At 40.2% G+C, this 25,630-nt stretch overlaps 1 protein-coding gene across 1 annotated transcript in view; it reads left to right on the top strand.

Moving 5' to 3' along the window:
• Positions 1-11,393: 11,393 nt before the first annotated feature.
• Positions 11,394-25,630, top strand: part of gpr4 (G protein-coupled receptor 4) — a 76,573-nt gene continuing 62,336 nt past the window's right edge. The window contains exon 1 of the mRNA XM_050066638.1: positions 11,394-11,567. The gene's annotated coding sequence lies outside the window, so the exon portion shown is untranslated. The remainder of the gene's footprint in view (positions 11,568-25,630) is intronic.

Here is a 25,630-nt window from a genome sequence, read left to right as displayed (position 1 = left end):
TTATAGTCAGAGAGAACATGACAGATTTATCCGAGATCCAAATGCAAATGACTCCATCAAAAATTATTTGAATTGATATGATTAAGCATTTAAAAAATAAAATTCCACTCATGCTCTTAGTTATAACATCGTAAATTGTTTAATATACACAATAGGAGGATTTTAGTACCAAATGTCATATCCTGCTTTAGGGGAAGTTTATTAGCAGCTCATACACAGAACTTCTGCATCACACAACAGTTTATCATCTGTGCTTGTGTTGCAGTTTAGTTAATACACCACAGCCTCTGCCAAGATGTTGTGTTTGGAATAATGCAAACATCGATTAATATTCCAGACACAGTTTCATAACAATATCAGGCACAGAAAGAGAGCGAGAGAGTGAGCGAGAGTCAAAGGAGGATTAAATGGAAATGAGTTTAAAAAACAACCCGCTCTCACTTCCAACTTGTCAAAAAACAACACTTGGTCAGTGGCCTTAGCATCAGAAACCAATGCACTGAGGCATCCTTTAGCGGCGGTATGAGAGGCACCGGGTGGCAACCCTCAAGTCTGTGGTTTCAGTAATCCACCCCCAAGACAGAGAATGTACTGTATTACATATCACCTCTTACAGCCCAAGACAAATTTCCCACATGTGGGACAATAAAGTTAATCTTATCTTATCTTAGTGATGTGTGTCACATGACGTAAGTCATGTGATGTTATATTATGTTAGTAACAAACAATGCTTACATTAAGCCAAACCATTAAGTTTTATTTTAAACCTAACCATCTGCTTTTCTTGCCTAAACCTATGGAAGTAAATCTAAAATAAAAGTTATTTTTTCCATGTTGTATGGGTATTTTAAAAAAGAGACTGTTGCTATTTAATGAGGGGAATCTGTACATTTCCTGTAAAAAGGGAAGTTAATTTTGAAAACACATAATGCATGTAATGAGTGTTATTTGATGCCACCCCTGAATGTCCAAATCCAGAGTGTCATAGTTTGACTTGTAGGACCACTGACCATGTGTCGATAGGCTATTTGATGAGCTGGGGTGAGAATGTGTTGTAACAACTGATGGTTTACCTAATACCTAACATTCATTTTCGCCCATAAGGTTCTTATCTTAGCCAGAAAGCTAACGTTATGCTAGCAAGATACAAAGTCAATAACACTGTATAGCCTACAGCTGACAAACAGTAAATGTAATCTGACAGTGTATTGAAAAAGAAGACTAGCTAGCTATTCGCCATGTCATTGCCCCTAAATCAATACCAAGATTTTCACAAACAAACGATACGCCATGTGTCATGTTTCTGTTGGCTGCAGCCTGAAGCAGTGAGGGTGTGCTGCAGTCTGCCTTCTGTGGTGTTCAGACTACTCTCAGTGTTGTAAATTAACTGTAAACAGATTACAGATTACAGATACTGATACTATTATTTAACAGACAGTTTCACTGAAACTACTTAGTAGGTGCCCATTATCAGTTTTTACCAGTCACCCTACAGCCATTAAGAGTCAAGTACTCACCCAGAAGAAATGTATCGAAAACAATTATTTTATGTACACGTTGGGTAAATTACAGTCGTTTAAAGTATACCATGTAAAATATCCTATTTTTTATAGAGACTGTCCTCCCAAGAATAATGACAGAATCAACTATTCCAAACAGACAACTGTTTATGACAAAGGCTACAGACGGAGGAGATCCAGATGAACACGAGTCTTCAAAACATCAGACTTTAACACGGGAGACTGGTTGGCCAAATCCACAAGGTCATTTTTGTAACCATGACAACGAAGTCCCCCTAACCAAAGTATTGATTTTGACTCAACCAGGATGTTTCCCTAAACATAACCAAGTCATTTTTGTATCTACACCTAATCACATCATAGGAAATAGGACAAGTGACGACTGAATACAAAAAATACACCTTCACTATCTTCACTGTAGAATCTCAGCATCAACAGCACTCCCTCCTCATTATTTTGATGTGAGAGATGAGGAACCTCATAAGTGTAATAGTTCAGTGAGTTAAGAAGCAGATTTGGCAATAGAGAGGTTGTATATTGCATCCTTGTGTGTATTCTTTGGTATCGTATTGTTCTTCCGGTACTGTTTTAAATACAAGCTTTAACACTGTTGGGATGCATGGTCAAATACTGAGGATAATCTGGAGTGCAGAAGTTGTAGTGTTTGCAAACACAAGAGTGTTAATTTCACTCTGCAACATTCACAGAAACATTAAGCCTCGACTTATAAACCAGACTTTGATGCTTCGTGCAACTGCACTCTGTGTGTAAAGTTTACAGATGATTATGGATGTTTTTCTTTGTGAAAAGGATCGAGAAAGAGAGCAGAAAAAAAACACAGAAAGACGGAGACAGCTGAGGGAATGGGATAAAAAGACAGAAAGAGGGAGGGTAGGAGAGGAAGAGCTCAGGGAGAAGGTCAAGAATGCAGATTGTGTCTAACAGTCTATTCTCTGTACCACCAGGGTGTCTGAGCTGCTGCCGATGGCCTGTTGAGCACATGTTGATGTATGGGGCGTTGCTGAATAACAGCGGTTTGTCTGCTGGTCGTCCTGCAGAGCGGAAAAAAACCTACATAAGAACCATTTTAATGTACAGCAGGTTCCCTCTGGCTGCTGTTACAAAAGCACATCAGAGTAAAAGAGCACATGTCCTCCGGCATAACTGCTGTGTAAGCATGTACAGCTGCAGACACAGATCACATTTGCAGTCTTTAAAGTTAGACTCACTTGCAGAACAAACAGGAAAAAAGTTTAGAACTTTTTCACACATTAAAGACAAACAGCAGAAGCGCAGGTGCCTTAAATGATTCAAAGGAATCCAGTTGCAAAACACGTCTTTCAACATGATGCATTATGTTGGTCAAGGCAGCAGTTTGTCTCTAATGACTTAAGGAGGTCAGACCTCCTTGAACTTGAGCAGTGTGAACCTAAACAAACTAAACAAAAAAATACAACACAGTAAACTTCTCCAGTAAACTGTATGCACCCACATAGCTTCACACAGTGGCACTAATTTAAACAAAACTGAGTCTGCAGTCATGTAAGCAGCTTTCTGAGGCTATACTTAGATACAGAGGTTTAAAGTACCATCAAATAGATGTTGAGATATCTAATTGCTTAAGGGAAAACACTGACCTGCTGTTTTCACTAGATGAAAAGGCAGGGGATCACCAACATCATTAGGATCCATGCTGCAGAGACCATGAATGTCTTCCAAACTTTAAAAAACAGCTCACTTGGAGGAAAGTGAGTGAGGCGGTCGGATTATCTGGTAAGTTGTGAACAGTGTTGGCTAAGGGTTACTTTAAAAGTAATCAAAGTATGTTACTGTGTTACTTTTTAAAAAAGTAACCAGTTACNGGCTCCCAGCTTCATTTGAAACAAACTACATTATAGACGGTCCATTATTTATTAATCCCTCTGTGTGTTTATATATTTACTTTTTATTTGTAAAGTTAACATATCGCACCGTCATTTCAAACTCAACACTTGTTTCAAATTAAAAGCCCCTTATAACCTTGGCTGGAGAATCCCTCCATTTTCTAAATAGACTTTTATTCTGAAACATTTGTCAGAACTTCCTGTAGAAGATACAGTAGCTTGATAGTTTACGTATGGCGCTTCGAATGGAGCTCCTGCCATCTGCTGACGCTTTTAGGTGACTACAACAACATGTCTGCTGGCACATGAACAGACACAGTTCTGGCAGTGACTCAAATAATAGTCAAAGTAATAAAAATAGGACAAGAATAACCCGATGACATCACACACGCCGTGAAAGATGACCGGGGATAATTGGTGAGTTCCAGCGTGTAGCGTGTACCAGGCATAATGCAAGTCCTGAGTCTGAAATATGTCTGTCAGCGAGTCCTACTTCACCTATTTAGACTCCACCGTAGACAACGGCAGCATTTCTCCGACCACGTAGCGAGCCACAAGCTCCGTGGCTTCTTTCAGACTGATAGGTTTAACGCTATCTCCGTTATTAGAACCAAACGACAGCCGTTGCTGTTTCAGAGCTGAAGGACCAGCGTTCTAAAAGTAACGAAAGTAACTGATGTCTTGTTTGAAGATGTACTTAAGTATTTGATTACTCAAACAGCAAACTAACGCGTTAGGTTACTCGTTACTGCAAAAAGTAATCAAAGTACTCTAACGCGTTATACTCAACTCTGGTTGTGAAAACATTTGTCTCTTAGGGCCTTTTCACATCTAGGTCGTTTGGTCCGGACTTTTGGACTTCCAGTTTGGTCCACAGGTGTGAAAACTACCCCTGGACCACGGTCCAAAATTTGGTCCGGCCAAACGAGGTGGTCTTGGTCTGGACCAAACGGAACCATGGTCCGGTCCATTACTAGTGTGAAAGCATTTTTTTGGATGGTTTGGACTTCCGGACCATTGACAGGAAATTCTGGTGCACCGGTTGTTCATTTCCACCAGGAGAGAAGTCAAGTCCACCATCAAAAATGAGCCGTCTATGGTCACTCACCTCGACACTGGTCGCTCCCGAGTTGGCAGGGCTCTCAGCATTGCTAACATTGCTAGCTGTCTCCTCCTCCTCCTTGCATTGTTGTGGGGTTTTTTTGTTTTTTTTTATCATCATGTACATTTCTTAATTTTTTCCTGTGTTCTGTCTCTCCCTGCAAGTATGCCAGCTAGCTGATTATTATGTTTAAATAGAATTTAAATCTGATATGTATGAAAAATAATGTTCTAACAGTGTGATTTAACACGCAGAGTCAGTTTCCATACCTATGCTCCACTACTCTTAAACTGTACCGCATCCCAGGGGGTTCAGTTTGTCGGTTTGAAGGTACAGAGCATTCTACTTTTTTTTTTTTTTCAACAAATTACAGCTCTGTTTTTGTTGTAGGTTTTGAATGTTCATGAAAAATGTATTATGGGTCCTTGAAAAGTTTGAAATTTTGTCCATGCAAATGCATGGGAACCCTGTAAATGCCTGGTAGTGTTAGTGTGTTGGGTCTGGAACCACACTTGTCCTGGGCTGCAGATGAATATTCTGCATTTCAGAGTATTTTTCCAGGCTCACCCACCTCACAGACAGTCTACCTGGTTGTCCTGAAAAATGCTGTGTGAAGCCCAACAAGCGTCATCTTTCATCTCTGCATGGTGCTGATTCTTGGATCCATTCAGTGTTTGCTCCACCTGTCTCAACAGAGTTGTTACAGGGTGATGGGTGTGGATACATGTTTACAGACACACTGAAGTGAGCACACTATTTAAAACAATGTCACATTCACTGCGAAGAGATTAAGTAGACTGAAGGCCAAAGTATTTAACAGTTATTTTAATTGTTGGCTTCATTGTGCACCATACAGTGGCATGCAAAAGTTTAGGCACCCCTGGTCAAAATTTCTTTTACTGTGAACAGTTAAGTAAGTAGAAGATGAAGTGATCTTCAAAAGGCATGAAGTTAACGATGAAACATGCTTTTCAACATTTCGAGATTAGTGTATTATTTTTGTTCTCTACAATTTTAGAGTATAAAAAATTGAAGGAACACCATGCAAAAGTTTGGGCACCCCAAGACATTTGAGCTTTCAGAAAACCTTTACCAGGGTCTCAGATCATAATTATTTGTTAGGACTTGCCAGGACTGGCTTGTTCACAGTCATCATTAGGAAAGGCCAGGTGATGCAAATTTCAAAGCTTTATAAATATTCTGACTCCTGAAACCTTGTCACAACAGTCAGCAGCCATGGGCTCCTCTAAACAGCTGCCTAGCTCTCTGTAAACTAAAATAATTGATCCCCACAACGCAGGACAAGACTATAAGGAGATAGCAAAGTGTTTCCTCAGTTCGTAATTTAATAAAGAAATGGCAGTTAACAGGAACTGTGGACATTAAGTTGAGAAAGAAAACTCTCTGAGAGAGATGCTCATAGGATTGTTAGAAAGGCGAATCAAAACCACCGTCTGAATGCAAAAGACCTGCAGGATGATTTGTCAGACTCTGGAATGGTGGTGCACTGTTGAACCCGTGCAGCGACACCTGCACAAATATGATATTCATGGAAGAGTCATCAGAAGAAAACCTCTCCTGCATCCTCACCACAAAATCCAGCATCAGAAGTTTGCAAAGGAACATCTAAACAAGCCTGATGCTTTTTGGAAACAAGTCCTGTGTAGTGATGAAGTTAAAATAGACCATTTTGGACACAGTGAGCAAAGATATGTTTGGAGATACAAGGATGCAGAATTTCATTAAAGGAAAACCTGTCCAGCTGTTAAACACTTGGGTGGATAGATCATGCTTTGGGCTTGTGTTGCAGCCAGTGGCACGGGGAACATTTCACAGGTAGAGGGAAGAATGGATTCAGTTAAATTCCAGCAAAGCCTGAAAGCAAACACCACAGCATCTGTGGAAAAGCTAAAGATGAAGGCTTCTGATGATGGCTTCTACAACAGGACAATGATCCTTAGCACACCTCAAAATCCACAACGGAGAGGAGATGCAACCTTAAGCCATGGCCCTCACAGTCCCCTAAACATCATTAAAAATCTGTGGATAGACCTCAAAAGAGCAGTGCATGTAAGATGGCCGAATAATCTAACAGAGCTAGAAGCCTTTTGCAGGAAGAATGGCTGAAAATCCCCCAAACAAGAACTGACAGACTCTTAGCTGGTTACAAGTGTTACAAGCTGTGATACTTGCCAAAGGGGGCGCTGCTGAGCACTGACCATGCAGGGTGCCCAAACTTTTGCTTCAGGCCCTTTTCATTCTTTGTTATTTTGAAACAAAAGATTGAAATAAAAAAGTAGTCTTGCTGAAAATATTGAAGTAATGCGTCATCGTTAACATTTTGCCTTTTGGAAATCAGGTCATCTTTTACTTGCTTTGTAATTCACTGTGAATGTCATTTTGACCAGGGGTGCCCAAACTTCTGCATTCGACTGTATAGACAACCCCCTGTGAAATATTTTGAGTCTGCTGTACTTTACAATGACCACCCTTACTGCAGTTTGAATTTCTTTTTTCCCCTTTCCATTGTGTTACTACAATATATATTCCTGATATTTTTGTCATGTTTTTAGTGTGTCATTATGCCTTGATGGTAATGCCCACCCAGTCTTTTCTAAAACAAGATCATTTAAAAGGTTTGGGAACATCTTGAAACACTTACAGGGGGAGAGATCCACCTGAGGAAAAAGCAATAGGCTCAGCCACTTAAATAAACTAAAATAGAATAAACTACTTCAGAGGCAGATTGTCTGCTGTAAGTCTAAATCTCTCAGTGTCTCTGCACTCCTTGATTTCAGTAAAATCCCTGAGTGAATGAGCTGGGTGGTGTTTTTATGTGTTTTAAGGGGACATAATAGGTTCACTGCTGTGAGATGTTTCACACCAGCAAACTTGGCTTTTACTTGAGTGCTTTTTAGATATCACTCCCACTGGAAGCTGAAAGAACGCTGTGCTGACTTCCTGGAGGCTCACCCTATCCAACCACAACTCTTTCTCCAACTTCATTGTGTTCCTACCTTAAAGCTGCTCATATATTTTTCTATATTAACAATGGATCAAATGAATACAATGAACCCATAGACAATTATCACTCCCCTTTTCATCGTCCTCAGGAGGTTAAATTAAATCGCAATCAGCAGCTCAGTCAGTCAGTAATATTAGTAAACATGTCAACTCTTACAGAGGTTCAGTCTGGAGGACTGCATTAGGATTGGGATCCCACGGGTCCCGTCAAACACATAAGTTAATGGTTACACACTTTAAGAGATACTTTGGCAGCCCCCAACCAGCTTTGCATCATCATAACAATGTGTGTAGTATGTGTAAATGAACTGGGGTAAACTTCCCTCCATCTTATCAGTGCCCAGATCTCTCTGCTCATTTCTCAGCTGAAATCCTCATACATTCATTTTTGCTGGCTCTAGGGCTGTTGCTTGAAGAACAGATTGTACTTTGGCATTTCTGTATGCCTGACGTCAGTGTACAAAGAGTGCAGAGGCAGATCGAGAGACAGACTGGCCCTTTTCTCCCTCAAACACAGATCAAACTGTAAAACTAAGCAGTGTTGATCAAATATATAACCAAGATTCTGTTACTGTATTTTCTATGTCTCACCTAAAATGTCTTTAGAAACATATTTCAGTGCACTGTTTGGCTGTAATACAAGAATTTGTGAATCGGAAATGGACGCCATGCTGTTTCCTGTATTGTAAAAATGGAGGCTGAAAAAAAATGAAATTAATAAAACTAAGCAGCGCTGATCAAATATGAACCAAGATTCTACTGTATTGCCTCAAATGTTTCCAGAAACATATTAAAGCTTGCCGTTAAGCAGTTACTGTTCCTGTCTTAAAACGACCAAGCTAAAATTACATCGATTACGCGGCGCATTCTGGTAGTTGAGTAAAAGTGAATGCTACAGCTCTTTCCTCTGTTTTCTCTGGTCACAAAGCACCAAATTTAAAACTAATTGCACTTTTCTACTGCATGGACAGTCTGGTTTCATGACAAGACCACTTTTCTGCAGTGAAAATCTTCTTTAACAGTCATTTAACAGACAACACAGCAGAAAGAGTGAAGCTGCAGACAGACAGCCTCCTCCAGGTTTCACACAGTGTTTATCTACTGCAAAACACATGGAGCCCATTCTGAGAAATGCAGAAACACGTCCACATCAGTTTCTGATTCTCCACAAAAACGACACCATCGCCTCCCACCTCCAGATTCCAGATGGGCCGGGGAGAAGTCTGTCGCCAGAGAACTGCATGTGCTGTCCAGACGACACTTGGAGCACACCAGTGCTGATATTCTGCTGTCTTGTATCGCATGAAAAGAAGTTGTCTAGATGTTCCACAAAATGACCCATTTAATACATCTGTAATCCTGACTGGACAGAAGACTTCAGGATCCTACTAGTAGTCTGTATCTTTTAGCCCACTGAATATTGTATATGTTTTGGTCCTGATACTAAGCATTAATAAAGCAGACATAATTACAGGCAGGGATTTTTGTAGTTCATGTTCAGAAAGAATGAAAAAAAAAAAATGTGAAGATTTGGCCATGTTCATCACTTTGTTCCTCACATTGTCCGTATTATTATTATTATTGTTATTTTTTTTATTTTTTTTTATTTTTTCCTAAGATANATTTTTATTTTTATTTTTTTTATTTATTTATTTTTTCCTAAGATATTTTTTGGGCATTTTAGCCTTTAATTGATATGACAGCTTAAGCGTGAAGGGGGGAGAGAGAGAGAGGGAAGGACATGCAACAAAGGGCCACAGGCTGGAGTCGAACCAGGGCCGCTGCGGCGACAGTCTTGTACATGGGGCGCCTGCTCTAACTAAAAGCCACCAACGCCCCACATTGTCCATATAATTTTAAATGATAATGAGAAGGTATGTTACAGCAGATACAGGCACAGAATTTAAAACTTGGTCAAGACTGCTGTAATCAATCCATTTAATAAAACATTTTTTCTTGAAGGGGGCAACACATTTTTCACTCCGACCTTGTCACATATTGACGTTTTGGTCATGGACTTTCCACGTCCACATACGATGTGCAAGGTACTCTAGGTGCATTGGCTGTTAATGTTCTGGGACACCGTGTCAAGTTCTGCCTGTTACTGTACATGCATTGTCTTCTCTCAAGATACCCTTCCGATTTCACAGGAAATAAAGGCAATACGTCGGTACAACACCGTGAATTGATATTTTTTTTCCTTCAACAACAAACACACATGGTAAGGTTTAGGCAACAAAAGCACGTGGTTAGGTTTAGGGGGGGAAAAAAACAGTGCTGGCTTTAGAATATTACAGGACGCGAACACTACTCTCTCGGGTGAAGGTCGATGTTTGTTGGACCCATCCACCATCACTCTCGCCCACCCCATTCGGACTTTCACCACCATAACTTTGGTCCTTGTTCTGCCACGTTTACCCCTGACGCTGCTGGGCGCTGTTTAACTATAACAGCTACCAGCTGCAAATTAAGCCAATGTTAAAGGATGCTTTTTTTCATTGGTTACTGACGCTTTCTTCCCCAATTGATTAATTACACTGAAACAATTTTTTTTTTGTATCACAAGCCCCCCTAATATAATGGTAGGGGAAACACTGATACTTATTTGTACTTCATTTTCATGGAGAGAGAGAGAGCCACATCAACACACACACACACACACACACACACTAGAGGTGGAGGTAAAAAATCCATACAGCAGTAGTATTGCTTTTTTGTGTGTGGTCATATTGTGTCGAAACATGGATGCCAAGTATCAATCTTTTAGTATTATATAATACTAGATTTTTTTTATATATATATATATATACATATTTTTATATATATTTATAATATTCTTTTGCAAATACATATTTCAATACTGCCTTTGGTACTAGAATAATGAAATCAATTACTTTTCCAGTCCACTAGATGGTGCTGATATTTTTTTTCCTGGTGAGGTCAGCAGAGGTCTCAGTCAGCAGCATTTGGCAGGAAGATGGACACACTGGAGAAAGAAATCAGAAATGCGGCATCAGCGTTTGAATAAAATGTCTCAACTTATTTGGGATTTTTTTAACAGGAAAGGAGGACTTGGATATTACATGCGAGTTGCAAGCAGTGTCATACGAGAATAGAATACTCAGGGAATACTACGAACGTGCCGAAAAATCAACCAACACTGGACACACTTAGCTTGACAAAACTACAATCCAACTCTGAGATTGCGAATAAAATAACAGCCCATTACCTACTTCATGTGCAAAGATCTATAAACACTGGAACCCAGGTATGTGACTCTGTCCAGATGTTTTTTCACCCACACAGCTGTACCCAAGCTGTACAGAGAAGTGAAGCATTAAGATGAGGAACCTTTGAGTACAGCAGGAAGGGTGGCATTAGCTTCTGACGCCTGGACTTCAAGGTCAGTGGATTCATGTGTGACTTTAACGACACACTATCTCACAGAGAACTGATGACTACAGTTCTCCAAACTAGAGCAGTACACTAAAACCATACCGGATTCATATGTATGTCTATATATGTACTGTATATATATAATTCTCTTTTGTTTATTAATTTAATTTAATTACCTTTTTACTGACTAATACTGCTGTTCTTGTGATTAGTTGTTGATTTCATAATTGTCCTTTTAATGTAATTGTGCTTTAGCAACACATGTCAAATATCATGCCAATAAAGCCTGTTGAATTAAAATGAATTCAACTGAGAAAGAGAAGAGAGAGAGAGAGAGAGAGAGAGAGAGAGGGCGGAACAGTTACCAAGTCATGCAGAATGCTGCCTCTCTCTCTCCCTCACCCTCCCCCCCTCCCTCTCTTTCTCTCTCTCTCTCTCTCTGTGTATGTGTGTGCGTGTATCAGTCTGCCGGCTGCTGCCGCTCTGTTCACACTGTACTGCGCTGTGGATCCTGTTTAAACTGACCATCACTACTGTTACTGAGTTTTTTTTGTGGAGGCTGAATGAAACAAAATTACTTTGTTTCTCTGGATGGATACACACTGTTTTTGGAGGTGACAGTGGAGACTTTGGAAGCTGAATGTGAGTACAGCCTTGTGCCTTTATTACTCAGCTGCTGTGTCTTTACTCTCTAGTATACTCATTTCTTTGTACAGAGAGGGAGAAGTGAAACCCGCACCTGCCACAGGAAGCTATAATTCAGCTTTGTATGTTATGGGGACAAATTAAGTCTGGCGTTAACCTCAGTATATGTAAACATGTATATGTGGGCTATGTGGGTTGTGTGTACCTAGACAGGAGTAATATGGATTATAATAAATAGTTTTACTAACAAAATGTAATTATGGCACATTATAGCCTACATATAATATGGGCTCTATCTATCTATCTATCTATCTATCTATCTATCTATCTATCTATCTATCTATCTATCTATCTATCTATCTATCTATCTATCTATCATTTTCTGTAGCTGTAAGGATTATTCCTGGGCGTTGGATCACTAGGTCAGTATGTCAGCGTATTCACATCCCATAACATTCAGTCACACATTGCTTCAGTGTTTATAATCTGGATGAAACACTCCACAGTAAGTGAACATGCTGCTCTTACTGCACATGCTAAACTGTCAGAGGAGTCTTAAGCCGCTGCTCTTACTGCACATGCTAAACTGTCAGAGGAGTCTTAAGCCATCAAAGAAAAAAAAAAAAAACATTCAGAAGCTTCTGTACATGAACGTCTCCTCTGCTCTTTCCCCTGACTTTCAACTCAGCTTGTTTTCTACATCTGACATAACTTCCACTCTTCACACAGCAGGCTGGTTTTTGCCCCCATTAACTTGTTGCAAAAGCAAGTCAAATTGCATTTGTAAACGGATAAAGGATGAGCTGGAAGCACTGATGTTACAGTACAGCAGGCACTTGTGTTTCTGCCACAGCTCCAGGGATTTTTGACTGCAGACAGAATTAATAAATCATGAGACTGAACAACTAAATCAGCCGTTTGTGACACTGAACCTCTCTGACTTTATCCCACACTGCGCAGGGAGCAGAAAATTGTTCTTTTATATGAGATGTGAAGCAGAACCAGCTTTTGTGCAATGGAGAACCCTTTAAAATGTTGTTTATTATGTGTTAGACCAAGCTGCAGGGCTCTACACTGAGTCTTTGTCAACTTTTTAAGGAGATTATTTGTGGCAATTAGAGTTGTAGCTCATTTACTGCCTATATCTAGTTGTAATTTTGTCATTTTGAAAAGTAGTCTGTAGATCTAAGATCTTTCACTCTGCCAGTGAAGTGAGGCAGGTTCAGTTTTCTGTCTGTCAGTTTGACATATCAGAAAAGTTAGTGAACAGATTGCATTTGGCTGACAAATTGATTGATGAGAATTTGGTGGTGATCCAGATTCTTTTTTCACCATAGCAGTTGTGCTGCATTCATTTGCAGATGGAGCAGTCAGATTAAGGTCCGCCTCTTGATTCTGGAGACAGTGTTGTGTTCATGTCTTTTCATAAAGGGTAAACAAACATAAACCATAACAGTGGACAGGCTGCGGGTTTGCATGTAGACCAAGCGTTAAAGGTTCAGTGTGTAAGATTTAGGGGGATTTAGTGGCATCTAGTGGTGACGACTGCAGATTGCAACCAGCTGAAACTTCTCCCAGTGAGAATACTTTCAGTGTTCAGGAGGTTTTTAGTGGGAGCTGAATTATCTGCAAAGGGTCTCTTCCTCTCCAAATGAAACGGACTTGGTAATTTAAACCAGTACAAACAGTGGCTGGTAGCAGAGTGTACAACTATAATAGCCAACGAAAAAATGCAAAAATGCATCTGGCGCTGTCTAGAGCCAGTATTTGGTTTGTCAATTCTGGGCTACTGTAGAAACAACATGGTGGACTTTATGTAAGAGGACCTGCTCCCTATGTAGATATAAATGGCTCATTCTCAGGTAACAAAAACACAACAATTCTTATTTTCAGATGATTATACACTAAAGAACATTATATTATATTCAATTTCTGCCAATACATCCCCCTAAATCCTACACAATGGACCTTTAATGGTGAAGAGAGTGTTGTGTTCATGTCTTCTTCTGTCACAAATGATTAACAAACGTAAACCACAACAGTGAGGAGGCTGCATGTTTGCACGTACATCAAGTGTTGATTGTTAAGTCAAGCACCTTGTACTGTAGTTTCATCTTGAATTGTTTTGTGTTGTAGCTTCAGTACTCTTTGGACTGCTACATACACTCTACATTAAAAGATGTGGATGTGAAAGTCAAGTTTACATGTCCTTGAAGGATTATTTCCTGGCAACAGTCTTCCCTTTTTTAATGTCAGATAGAAACAGAGAGAAAGAAAATGCAGCACGGATATGAAACCCACAGCTTTAAGAAAGACAGATTGAGTTTGACCAAATCGAATCATTTTTACAGGGATGGATTATCTCGACCTATGGAAGTGGATTTTCATGCAGTACAATCATGAATGGCAGCCACTTGCCTCTCTTTGAAATGTTAAGAAGGCTTAGGAACAGCATTCAGTTTTTATTATGATTAGGCAAATGCACAAATGAGTACATAGCTTATATTGCTGTTAAGTGGTTGAGCAGATGAGCGACCTCCAGCAGAGAGAGAGACAGAGAGACTGTGATCTGTGCTTCATTGAGCTGCGGGGAAATGTTTCAACAGACCTTAATGGTCTTTTTAGTAAGCAGTCAGCACAATGAATCCTCTGTTCCTCCTACAGGATTCCAGCTTTCAACTCCAACAGTTGTAATATTAAAACGTATTCTCTTCTACTCTATGTCAGCTCTCTGTCCTCTCATTCCTTCCTTTCTCCTCCCCCCTCACTCTCTCTCTACTGTGAAGATCTTCCAGTTTGTCCTCTTTCCTCTTTTATCTCATCACTCCCTTTCTTTTCTGTCAACCCCCCTCCTCCCTCCCACTTCTGTATTATGTCTCTCGTGTGATTACAGTAGCTTGTTTGCAATTACGTGACTATTATGATGCTCAATATTCAGATTGGGGCAAGAAGTGTACATCCATTCATAGCGCGAGCTGGAAATGGAGGAAAGAGACTACATAAAAAGGTTGAGTGAACAGTGATTTTCCCACAACCTGACCAGCTCACCAGGTGCGGACACGATCGTCCTCCAGACCTCCTAACGTTACTTAGTTAAACACGAAGCTGATGAAAGTGTACATGAGTCTATTTGAGTGCGGTTGGGTCCACGACTGAAACGACTGCTGTCTTGTTTTTGGCCAAATGAGTGAATGTGTTGTCAGGTTAATGTTACTAGCTAACATTAGCCTCCTTCAGCTACTATTTTCGACTTAATAGGTCCACTGTTCCCAGAGGTCTGGTGGAATGGCGTTAAAAATCTCAGTTGTAGCTTAAAACATGGTGAAGTTGTCACAGCACATCGTAATTCCATCCAACTCTTGGCATATTTAAAACAACACTGTGTGTTAACCTTTGACATGAGCTGACTCTGCTCCCCCAGACTGAAGATGGAGGTTTTTGATCCACATTTGCTACTGTTTCTTAGTGACTATTTTTGCCTTCTCCCCTGCATATCCTACTATTTTCAGGACTTAAAAGTTGCTGTTGTTTTTCCCCAGAAATAATTGAATCATAAACAGCGCAAATTGCAGGCATTTGTGCAGTGTTGGTAGTCCTCATCTCCAGTTGCCTGCCCTCCATCTATACAGCGTACCGATGTGTGACTTCATATGCAGAGAAGCTATTGTCAGCTTTGAACTTGGTTTGTTGGCTGCAAAAAGAATACATCTAAAATGGCATGGTATATAATGAGTTAAATTTATGATAAAATGTGCAGAATTTACCAGAAATACTGACTTTCTATCAGTTTTATTTCTGTATTTCATTGCATCATTTATAAAAACATGTAGGTAAACCATCCTCTCCTCTTCCTCACCCCAACCTCCCCCTCTCCCTCCATCCCTTGTACTGAACTCTTTCTAACTTCTTTGGCAAGATAATCTGTGCTTTTTTTGCTCTGACCTTGGGGGAAAAGGATGACTGTGGTTAGAAAAGAGCCCCAGCTTTACTTACCTACCGGTTCCTTTTACCACTCCCCAACCAATAACACACACACACACACACACACACACCACCATTTCCTTCTCACTCCCAACCCAGATAGATCTTTCTCCTCCCTCATGGTTCACCGTCTCGCTCAGACGGTGGTGTGTCCTCCTGAAAAATGCATTCACCCTTGGAGACAAACACATTTTCAGCTTACATTTCAACACAGTGCACTGTACCATCAGTCTCTCAGAACAACATACAGCACTACACTATCTGTTGACACAGGATGTGATAATATTAACGAAAGTACACAAATGTTAGTATGGACCAAACCAGTGATTTGAGAAACATTGCTCTCATCGTTTTTGTATTTTATCTATGAAATAGTTTTATTTTATTATCTGAAGCAGCTGGCTCTGGGGATGGCAGTGTCAGGCAGTCCATAACTTAGGTTCAAACTGAAATATCTTCCAGTACATTTAGAACAGATATCTGTGGTGCTCAGAGGATGAATCCCAATGACTTTGGTGATCCCATTACTTTTCTTCTTGTGCCACCATCCTGTGAAAAATCTAATAGATCAATAAGAGACAAAAAAAGTGGATTAGGAAAAGAAATCCAAGGACAGGAGATGAGATTAGACCAGCTGGAAAGACGAGAAGACAAGACACTGCATTTTTTAAGGACAGTAAAAAAGAGAAGTGAGCTGAGCAAAAAGTAGTGGAGCAGAGGAGAAAGGAGAGGATGAGAGGAAAAGGGGGCATTGAGAGACAGGCTAGAGATGAGAGAAGGTGGATGGATGAGGGGAGCGGGGAGGAGGATAAAAACAGAAGCTTCAGATGAGGCTAAATGTGAAAGAGAGAGCACTGATGGTGTAATTGCTCTCCAGAGGAGTTCTGATAAGCAGCACTTAAGAGCCTCTGTGGTTAAGTAATCACTGTGATAAAGGGCCAGAAGGGCGACAGCGGGAGAGAACTATGATAACGCCACACTAGCCTGACTGGAGGATTGACACCCACTGTGTTGTACTGTGACAGCTGTAGTGTAGCATAACATATTACAGCAACACTCTGCTCTGGTAATCTGTGAACTGCTGTGAAAAAAATTGACCTTATCTACTTTGCTTTCCATGTTGGGAGTTGTGCAGTTTGGATATTGCTTTTAAAAATGTACAGACACACAGCAGTTGTGTCATCATGTCTGCATGCAAACTTTGATATTGGAAAACAATTTATCTAGTGGTAAAATTATTCTCATTCATTTGAACAGTGAACAGTTGGTAAAATTACAAAATGGTCCTGTTTTTTGTTTCTCCATGCAAGCCACAGTTTATATTTACATATCAAGTGCTTTTTTTAATGCAACAGGTATTGAAATATTGCACACTTAAAGGGACAGTGTGTAGGATTAAGTGGCATGTAGAGGTGAGGTTTGCAGATAGCAACCGGCTGAAACTTCTCCCATTTGCCAAGTGTGAACTTGTGATTAGAATCTGCAGAAGTCTCTTCCTGTCCTGAACAAATGGACCAACTGATTTAAATTGGTAAAAACACTGAATGAAGCAGTTACAAATCAGTTTTCCTCCTACACTGTTCAGCTTGTCGCAGCAGGGCTGCTAACTACAGTGGCCGATGCAAAAACATGATGACTGTATCTAGAGCCAGTGTTTGGTTTGTCCTTTCTGGGCTACTGTAGAAATATATGTGTATATATAAATATATACTTATTACATTATATTATATTCCATATCTGCGAGTATATGCCCCTAAATTTTACACACTGGACCTTTAAAAGAGCAGTGTGTCTGATTTAGTTGTATTTATCGGGAAGGATTGCATATTGCAACCAGTTTCAAGATTCATGATTCCCTCAGTGTTTATTTTTTGGGAGGTTTTTACCGGGGGCCGAATTACACACAGAGATCTCTTCCTCTCCAAAACAGACCGGGTGATTAAACCTGGTAAAAACACTGAATAAAGAAGTTTTATGTTACATATTAATGTTTGTTTTTTTTACACTCATTGCAGATGGGTTGCTAGCCCAGCACCTGCTAATATTTGCTCAGTCTATTTCTCTGACAACTTAAGATCCAGACGTTCAGACGGTTTATACTGGGAGCAGAATTATCCACAGAGGTCTTTTTCTCTCAAAAACAAACAGACCCAGTTATTTAAACTGGTAAAAACATTGAATAAAGCAGTTTCATGTTAAAAATCTGTGTTTTACGACAGTGTTTGGCTCATCTGGGAGGGGCTGCTAACAACAATGGCTGACATGTAATGTAAATGGCCCTATCAGTGTTTGGTTTGCCCTTTCTGGGCCACGTTAGAAACATTTTGGACTCTGTGGATGAGGACCCCCTCCCTATATAGATACAAACGACTCATTCTAAGGTAACAAAAACACAACAATTCATTTTTTCAGGGGATTAAATACTAAATAAAACATACTAAATATATTATATTCCATTTCTGCCAATATATCCCCCTATGTGGGATCTTTGAAACTATAATTATTGATTACTGGAACTTTAATTTCTTAAAAGTTGACATAGAAGAGATGCATGGTTTTCTCTTCATAACAAAGGTGTGCAATATGCTCGACACTAACACTTAACCCTAACATCTAAATCAAGGTTATTGTAGTGCCTGTAGAAAGAGAAAACAATTAAGTCACTAAACAATAGTACAATCAGACAAAGTTAGTCTAACATTTTGTAACTGTTTAGAAGTGAAAGTTGAAATGTTAGCATGAAGTGCTGGAGTAATTGATCTACCAGGGAAGCTCTCAACACTTAATTGGCAAGTTTCAGGTCACCCTTCCTTAAGCCAAATGCACACACACATTGGAGTGCTGGATGGACGAATAGATTACTTTTGTCCAGTTTGAAATGAGAAATGTCATCCTGCTCACAGCTCGCCTAATTGAATAATTGTTCTGGAAACACAGAGAGGTGTCACGATTCTGGTCTCCTAATTAGAGGGATGACTCATAAGTGAAGGTGACAGTGGTTTGAGTCACACCCACCTCTCCACACACACACACACACACACACACACACACACACACACACACACAGAACAGTCCAGTGGTGAGCTTCATGCTTAATTGGAGGTCTCTGAGCTGAGTGGTGTTGGTGGGCGACTGTGCATCTATTTTTGAGTGTTGAGCGTTCATTTGCATTGGCAACAATACCTCCTGTCAGCCTCTGTTTTGTTTGTTGTCATGGCAATAAGACAATTAAATGTTTTACCGAAAATCTGTTTTCTTCACAGCTCGTCAGAGATAACAATTAAATATAAACGTATCCACTTGACTTTGAAGCTCTGCTGTGTTTTTTTTTTTTACCTCACTGTCCTCATTCTACTGTTACCCTCTGTTCTGTTCTGTTCTATTCTATTCTTGTTTTAATCGTTAAGTGGCCTGACATCAGTAAGGTGACATTCTACTGCTCCATCACTTCATTCATTAACTGACCAATGATAAGAAAAGGATTAGCTGCTTCTAATTCATCACAGTGATAGGGGCAGGAATCATAACTATTTAATTAGCATCATTAGCTCATTAAGTTTTCAGGTCAGACAGAATTAATGTAGGTGTGTCTGCGAGTGTCAGACACTTTCACCATCTCAGAAATCAATGAAAAACAATCAGTGTTTTCATTTATTTTCAGATAAAACTCATTAAATTGTGTCTTTAATTCATTCGTTCGAACTATTTTTCTTTTTGGTAATACCCCAAATTTAAAACTGGATTCTCATTATTGGGAGGAAATTAGTGGTTAATCAAATCTGGAAAGATGGGACCAGCATTTCATGACTGTCAAAAATGTTTTTCTATCACAGTTCCATGTGGTTGGTTTAGCTTAACTTAAAGGGAAATTTTGCTGATTTTGTCGCAGCAATTTTTAGCCGATCTGTTTGGAGAGTCAGCAAACAAGACTGAATAGCTTCATGCACAAGAGTTTATTCTCTATAGAGAAGGCGCAACGTCAGGCTCAGAGCTCAGAGTTTGTACCCAGAACAGTGAATACAGGGCATCTTTATACCTACACTCAGACGACAAGATGATGAGAAATCAACTGTAGCTTTCTTGGGCTTTCCTGATTTAATTATGTTCTCTTGATTACATCAGAGGAACATACCTGTTGCAATCTAGTATATAACATGTTAGGTAATCGGCTGTATCTGTTAGACAGTCAATGGACTGTCTTTGAAGACGAGATTAAAGTGAATGTAAATCTCTTGGTGATGTCAAGTAATGACAGATGTTTACAAAAGGGGAATGCAAAGGCAACACACTAACAAACACGAAACAATAAAAGTATATGCATAAAAAAGACAAAATTTCCACAACACAACCAACTCTGTGTCATTGCTGTATGTGCAGTGTCTGTAGATGAACCCAGAGCTCATTTGCCAGAGGACTTTAATGACACATTTTGTGTCACCTGGTAGATGGGCAGGGAGCTCTGGGTTGCATGAAACAAATCCCCACAGCCCTTTCCTGCATTTGAATGGAGTTAGTCTATCAAGAGAGTGGCTGTGCAAATGCAGGGGACTCTAGCAAAACAGCGCATGTTCATCCAGCATAATATTTAAATCAGGCTAAACTTTTGCTTCAACATGACGTCACTGGCAAGTGCTGCAGCATTAGCCTCTTTATTAATTTATGATGTCAAATGGAGGGTAGGCAACTGGAGACAAAGATGACCAACACTGCAAAAATGCCTGTGATTTGTGCTGTTGACGGCTGTTCCATTGATCAAATTGGGGAAAAAAAGGTCACTCTAAGTCCTGCAAATAGTATATATTTAGAGAATCTGTCTTCAGTCTGGAGGAGTGGACTCAACTTATGTCAGATGTCAAAATTAAAGTATTGTGTTAAACATGCCTCAAGTTGGATGTGGTTACGATGTGCAAACTGCTGTGTTTTTAGCCACGACCCAGATTTTTTACACCGTTTCAACAGAAACAGAAATGGTTGACCTAGTAGGTAGAAAATAGTGGCTAAAGTTAGCTAACATATCAGCATATGGTTTTATCACTTCCTGCCCTCCACCTGTATTCCATGTGTCAAAATAGTCACATGAATGCAAACAAACATGCAGGCTCACACTCCTGGTGGATGACTATTTCTTCTGTTTGTAATTGCCAGTTGCAACCACTTTCCACTGTTGCTTTCATCTGTTGCTCTTGGTTCATATTTTATGTCTCACCTGTATTTCAATTAACACGCTCCCACCAGTGAAACTATCTGTGCTGTCTTAATGCAGAGCTGTTACAGCCTGACTCCCTGCTTCGTGTGGACTTTCTCTTAAGCAAACTGCTGCCAGACTTGTTGTCACACAGTTTGCAGTAGATCATGGTTTCTTTGTTCTTAAAATGGAAAAAGGGATCCTGGCATCAACAAACTTTGATGCCAGGAACCTTCCTAGAACATTGCAGCGTGAGTTTCTGTAATGTAACAATGCAATGCAACAGAGCCCATCTCTTTGTGTTGATGAAATGATACGGCTGATGGCCTGCAGACCGAGAAGGAGTTTTAAACAAAAGAGAGGGAAAAAAAGATATGAGGGGGGAACAGTGATCAGGAGTCTGTGTGTGTGTGTATGTGTGTGTGTAAGACTCTTTCTCTCTCTGTATGTGTGTTTGTGTAACTGCTGACAGTCTGACGCCGCGTCTAAATGCACCCAGGGCGTGATGAGGTCACCACTGTCTGTCTGTAAACACTGTTAGCCCTGTGACACACACACACACACACACACACACAAACACACACACACAGATGTCTCCAGTGTGGAGACAGCAGCACCTGTGGTCAGCATTAGAGCAGTTTCAGTTGGTCGATAACATCTTACTCTCTGTTTGTCTTCCTTCTTTCTTCCCCATTAAACCTTTGTTCCTCTATCCACTTTCCTTTTCCTCTCTCGTTCATCTTTCTATCCCCTTCTTTCTCCTCTTTTTTTAAGTTTCTCAAAATTAGTGACTTTAAAGTCTCTTTTATTCTCTTATCTTCTCTGTTGTATATGTGCCTCATTGTTCCCTCTTGTGTTACCTATTTTCCACCTCTTCTTCTCTTTCATCTTCTTTCTGTTTTTTGCCAGGATCTAAAATTACTCACTCTCTCTCTGTCTCTCCCTCTCTCTCTATTTGGCTCTCCCCCTTTTCGAACTCTCACATTATCTCTCTATCTCTCTCCACTTATCGCTCACATTTTCATTCTCTTTCACCCTTCCTCTCTTGACTTTCCCTCGATCAATAGGTTTCTTCTCATTGCTCCCCCTCTTATCTCTCCCTCCCATCTCACTCTTTTTTAGTTGCCCCTGCTGGCCCAAAAATTGTCCACTTGGTATTGTGTTAAGTGTGAAAAGACTTTGAGTTTTTGCAGAAGATGTTGATTGGTCGATGTACTTTTCTCTCCCATTAGCTATAATCTGGTCCAGACTGTATGAGAGCTGTGCTGAGGCCTGCTCTAACAGTACTAAAAAGCTCCTTTCCCACTGCACAAAAAACCCCACCAACGCCCACTAACATCTGGTTTTTGAATTTAATGGCAAAGGTTAGGCTACAATTGGCATTCACTTCTGGGACAAATGACAAGTTTAGCAATCTCAGGTATTTACCTGCTCCAGCTCCAGCCGATGGAAATGTTACACCCGGGTGGATGGGCTAATTTTAGCCCCTTTGTCAGCACGATGCAATGACGGGCACCAAGTTTGAGAGAGAGAGAATGAATAAGTAAGAAATATAACAAAGAAGTAACCATTGTAACAGTTTCACTGGCCTCTATGCTGCTTTCTACTTTTTACTAAACTGTTTTTTGGTGCATTAATGAAGTTGAAAGTGAAACACCAGTTAAAAAAAAAAAAAGTTATTCACAAAGCATCCTAGATCTAGGAGCTCCCAAGGTGAAAAAATGTTAGGAGCATTAAGGAGGAAATTGTGAAAACTGAAAGCAGTTTATTGCCTATTTTTAATGGGTTTTCCTGCTTTTAAAAATACTGCATGCATGCGCTAATTTGTGTGTAAAGAGGGGTATTAGAGCCCTCTGCCTTCTGTGTGAACACCGGTCTGAAATGAAAGGAAACTTCCCCACAAAATGACCATTTGTATATCAGTGAGTCATACCGTATCACCTTGAACTTGCCTCTGTGGAAAACAGTGAACACACTGATTCACGCATACACATATGTTTAAAAAGCTTGATATTGGAGTCTGGCTTTAAAGAAGGCAGGGATAAGTGCTACTTTCAGTTCAGTTTTATATAGTGAGGTTTTAGTGAAAATCAATGTGTTTAGGAAGTACTGAGACTGGATAAATGAGACTTGGATGATACTGCAGGAGTTGTGTGAGAATTTTGTAAATGGATGTTTTGCTGTTTTTAAACATGAACCCCAATCAATCCATACCTTTTTCTATACTCATTCAAGGTAACGAGGAATTACTAATTGATTTGCAAATGGTCATGCTGTGGGTGAAGTATTTCTTTAATGAGGGGGCTACTAATCAGTCATTCTTTCTCTTCTTAGTGTGGCATGAGCTTTGGGCCAGAGAGGCTTTAAAACAGAATGAGATTAGTGGGCATTAGAAACTTGACTCTTGCTCTTGAGAGCACATGCTGACATGAGAACAAAGAGTTTTATTATTTAAGCTGCTACTGTACATTAATTTAATACGACTTTTTGACTATTACAATTTAATCAGGATGATCAATTGAAGGCCTTTTGGTGATGAGGTTACAGGTGCTCAGAGTGAATCTGAAACAGAAAGTCTGATGATGTTATGATATTTATCGGTTGGAAAAGAGGAGATGATATCCCTCCCTCTTCATCAGTCTCTTTGTCTCTTTCCCATCTTCCTTGCTCTTGCCACAGTCTCTCCTCAGGGCTGCACCTATCGACTGTTTTAGTAATGGAGTATTGAACATGATAAGATGAAACTTCAGTGATCTCAGAGGAAAAATGGGGTTGCTGCAGCAGTGAGAAGAAATATGATACATCAATTAAAAGTCTATATAAGACTATATTTTTGTGTGTGTGTGCATCTCTGCACATCTGTGTGCATGACTGTGTACACCAATCTCCCAAAACATTAAAACCACTGACAGGTGAAGTGAACAACATTGATCATCTTCTTACAATGTAGTGTTCTGTTGGAAAACCTTGGGTTATGACATTCATGTGGTTGCCACCAGACATGTCCCAACCACCTAAACACCAGTGCAGACCAGGTACCCCCCCCTTATGGCAGCGGCACTCCCCAGCAGGAAAATGCATCATGCCACACCACAAAAACTGCTCAGGAGTGGCCCGAGGAACATGACAGAGACCTCAAGGCAGTGAACTGGCCTCCAAATTGCCCATATCCTAGTCTGATCAAAGATCTGTGGGACGTGCTGTTACCCCACCTCAAAACCCACAGGACCCAAAAGGTCTGAAGCCAACACGTTGGTGCCAAACGCTATAGGACACCCCCCAGAGGTCCTGTGTTCATGTCCTGACAGGTCAGAGCCAAGTCCAGTCCGAGGAGGATCCTGCATGGATTGGGGGTACCTCTGGGGTACGAGCATGTCCATCAAATATTTGATCAGATTGGGATCTGGGGAGTTTGGAGGCCAGGTCAACATCTTGAGCTCTTTGTCCGGTTCCTTGTGTCATTCCTAAGAAGTTTTTGTGGTGTGGCATGGTGCATTGTCCTGCTGGGGGGGCTACTGCCATCGACAAGTGCCATTGGCATTAGGGGGTTTATTTGGTCTGCAACGGTGTGGTGCATGTCAAGTGGCATCCACATGAATTTCAGGACCCAGCAAAACATTGTATTGCAGCAAGATGATCAATGTTATTCACTTCACCCGCCAGTTGTTTTATTGTTTTGGCTGATCGGTGTATATCAGATATGTATAGCAGATATAGGCCTACGGATGAATGATGTGCAAGAAGTCTTGACTCTGTCATGTGCAAAGAGCAGCAGTGTTATTATTATTATGAGCAGAGTTTAGTTTGGACTGTTAGAGAACAAATCCCTATTTACGCACCCAGTGACCAAATTAATCTACATTCATTAGGTCTGGTCTCATCTCCTTAGCTACAAAATGCTTTACTGTGTTCACCTGCTACAGCAGTCACAAACTTCATCTGGTTGATCAGAGCGTGTTTGCTGAAAACCCTCCTCCTTGATGTGGCTGGAAACAAGGATGATGAGGGCGATGAGAGTGAACCAAAAGTGAAGTTTGGAAACCAAAATGAGTTGAAAGCCGATAAAGGTGCTATGTAGAGCTGAGGAGAGCTGCAGAGTCAAGTGATAATTCTCTGTGGGGTTGTCACTACAAGTGACCCCACTCATGTTTCACATGATCCATTAATAATACAGTGGAAACCTCTCATAGCGATCAAGGTGACAGTGATAAACTGCTTAAATGGATCGAAAAATTTGGGACAGAATACCTTTACAAATGCTGTTTAAATAATTTGCTTAAATAGTAATCAAATAGTTTGCTCATAGTCATCATCATTTTGGGTCTTCTCATACATGACAACATACAGAAGAACAATTTAAAACGAAAATAAATCCCATGATACCCTGCCTTGCGACCATCTGCTTCCACCTGGTTACCTGAGGCTGCTGCTGCATGCATCTTCAAATCTCTCGATTAGGGATGTCAGTTTCTGTTAATTTTGCTTTTGATAGCCGGACAAATAACTTTTTATTTATTTTTTTAAGACAAAAATGCACAATGATGTGAAATACAAGAGGTGCTTTCCCATCAGTCCAGCACTCCATTGACACAATGAGTTTTCGTAGAGCACTTTGAGGTGCTATCCAAGGAGGAAAGGATAGGACACAGGCATGTTCAGACAGGTACAGGACAACATATGAAACATCTAAAATGAACTAAAGAGAATTCTAATGGTGTAAAATAAAAATCAAAGATTTTCTGTTTTGTGTACCAGTAGTGCCCTGAGGACTAATTTCTGTTACATCTCATCATCTTGTTCTCTTTCTCCGGGACATGGATACAGGTAAACACTGAGGTAAATAATGATCTGATCTGGAGGAATACTATACAGTAGCTGCTGTAAGTAAAAAATA

This window comes from Epinephelus moara, chromosome 2 (genome assembly GCF_006386435.1).
Source record: "Epinephelus moara isolate mb chromosome 2, YSFRI_EMoa_1.0, whole genome shotgun sequence".
Classification (NCBI taxonomy): Eukaryota; Metazoa; Chordata; class Actinopteri; order Perciformes; family Serranidae; genus Epinephelus; species Epinephelus moara.
Note: the sequence above shows the minus strand (reverse complement) of the source record. Positions and strands in the feature narration are given on the sequence as shown.